The sequence below is a fragment of the Cetorhinus maximus genome, unplaced genomic scaffold, assembly GCF_964194155.1.
Source record: "Cetorhinus maximus unplaced genomic scaffold, sCetMax3.hap1.1 HAP1_SCAFFOLD_1503, whole genome shotgun sequence".
Taxonomy (NCBI): Eukaryota; Metazoa; Chordata; class Chondrichthyes; order Lamniformes; family Cetorhinidae; genus Cetorhinus; species Cetorhinus maximus.
Genome location: NW_027597444.1, coordinates 25,001 through 27,702, shown reverse-complemented (window position 1 = coordinate 27,702; position 2,702 = coordinate 25,001).

Below are 2,702 nucleotides of genomic sequence, written 5' to 3'. Positions count from 1 at the left end.
TGGGGTATATCAGAGTGTTACAGTGAGGGGTTTGGGGTATATCAGAGTGTTACAATGAGGGGTGTGGGTTATATCAGAGCGTTACAGTGAAGGGTGTGGGATATATCAGAGTGTTACAGCGAGGGGTGTGGTGTATATCAGAGTGTTATAGCGAGTGGTTTGGGATATATCAGAGTGTTACAGTGAGGGGTGTGGGATATATCAGAGTGATACAGTGAGGGGTGTGGGATATATCAGAGTGTTACTGTGAGGGGTTTGGGATATATCAGAGTGTTACAGTGAGGGGTGTGGGATATATCAGAGTGTTACAGTGAGGGGTGTGCGGTATATCAGAGTGTTACAGTGAGGGGTGTGGGATATATCAGAGTGTTACAGTGAGGGGTGTGGGGTATATCTGAGTGTTACAGTGAGGGGTGTGGGATATATCAGAGTGTTACAGTGTGGGGTGTGGGATATATCAGAGTGTTACAGTGAGGGGTGTGGGATATATCAGAGTGTTACAGTGAGGGGTGTGGGATATAGCAGAGTGTTATAGTGTGGGGTGTGGGATATATCAGAGTGTTACAGTGAGGGTTGTGGGATATATCGGAGTGTTACAGTGAGGGGTGTGGGATATATCAGAGTGTTACAGTGAGGTTTGTGGGATATATCGGAGTGTTACAGTGAGGTTTGTGGGATATATCGGAGTGTTACAGTGAGGGGTGTGGGATATATCAGAGTGTTACAGTGAGGGGTGTGGGATATATCAGAGTGTTACAGTGAGGGGTGTGGGATATATCAGAGTGTTACAGTGAGGTTTGTGGGATATATCAGAGTGTTACAGTGAGGTTTGTGGGATATATCGGAGTGTTACAGTGAGGGGTGTGGGATATATCAGAGTGTTACAGTGAGGGGTGTGGGATATATCAGAGTGTTACAGTGAGGGTTGTGGGATATATCGGAGTGTTACAGTGAGGGGTGTGGGATATATCAGAGTGTTACAGTGAGGGGTGTGGGATATATCCGGATGTTACAGTGAGGATTTGAGTACATGATTGTGATCTCCCAGTGTTGTTATGCTCGGTCACTCTCCTGAACCTTTCCCTCTCTTCAATACACAACTTTCTCTCTTATTTCCTGTGCTCTCCTCCCCCTGTATCCTCCACTCCCTTGCCCATTATTCCCTTGACCTTCATATCCGCCACCCCTCCCTCTCCATTCATATTCCCCGCTTCTTTGCTCCCTCCCTTTGTCTTTTCCTCTTTCGCTGCCCCTCTCCCTCTCTTTCCATCTCACTCTCTCTGTCTCTCTCTCTCTCTTTCTCTCTGTGTCTCCTTCTTTCTCTCTTAATGTTTCTCTCCCTGTCGCTACCCGTCTCTCTCTGTCTCTGTTTCTGTCTCCCCTCTCTCTCAGCCTCTCACTATCTCTGTTTTCCTCGTTGTCTGTCTCTCTCCGGCTCTCTCTCTCTTTCTATTCCTTTTTCTCTCTCTTATTCTCGCATTCTTTTTCTCTCTCTCGCTCTGTCTCTCTCTCTCTCCCTCTCTGGCTTTGTTTCTCTCTCTCTCCCTCTCTCTGTTCCTCTTCGTCTCTCACTTTCTCTCTCTCTCTATGTTGCTCTCTCTCTCTCCCTCTCTCTTCCTTTGTCTGCCCCGTCTCTCTCTCTCTGTCTCTCTCACTGTCTCTCTCTCTGTCTCTCACTGTCTCTCTGTCTTTCTCTCTCTCCATCACTCTGTTGTCTCTCTCTCTGTCTCTCTGTCTCTCTCTCTCTCTCTGTCTCTCTCTCTCTCTCTGTTTCTCTCTCTGTCTGTCTCTCTCTCTCTCTGTCTCTCACTGTCTCTCTGTCTTTCTCTCTCTCCATCGCTCTGTTGTCTCTCTCTCTGTCTCTCTCTCTCTCTCTGTCTCTCTCTCTCTGTCTCTCTCTCTGTCTCTCTCTCTCTCTCTGTCTCTCTCTCTCTCTCTGTTTCTCTCTCTGTCTGTCTCTCTCTCTCTCTGTCTCTCTCTGTTCTCTCTCTGTCTCTCTCTCTCTCTCTCTGTTCTCTTTCTGTCTGTCTCTCTCTCTCTCTGTTCTCTCTCTGCCTTTCTCTCTCTCACTCTCTCTGTCTCTCCGTCTCTCTCTCTCTCTCTGTCTCTCAGAGGTAGAGTCTGAGGGAAAGAGAGACAGAGATAGAGAGAGAAAGAGAGAGTGGGAGGCAGAGACAGAGAGAGACAGAGAGAGAGACGGAGAGAGAGAGAGAGACTGAGAGACAGACAGCGAGAGAGAGACAGCGAGAGATAGACAGAGAGAGAGATGGAGAGAGAGAGAGAGACAGACAGCGAGAGAGAGAGAGACGGAGAGAGATAGAGAGACAGAGAGAGACGGAGAGAGAGAGAGAGACAGAGAGTGAGAGACGGAGAGAGAGAAAGAGAGAGAAAGAAAGAGAGACAGAGACAGAGAGAGGAGGATGGAGAGAGGGAGGGAGACAGACACAGAGAGAAATAGGCAGAGAAATAGAGCGAGCCAGAAAGTTAGAGAGAGAGAGACAGGCAAAGAGAAAGGCTGAGATAGAGAAAGGGTGAGCTAGAGAGAGACAGAGAGAGAGACAGAGAACGAGAGGGACAGAGACAGAGAGACAGAGGCAGAGAGAGAGAGGGACAGAGACAGAGAGACAGAGGCAGAGAGAGAGAGAGAGAGAGACAGAGGGAGAGAGAGAGATACAGAGAGAGATAGAGAGACAGAGAGAGAG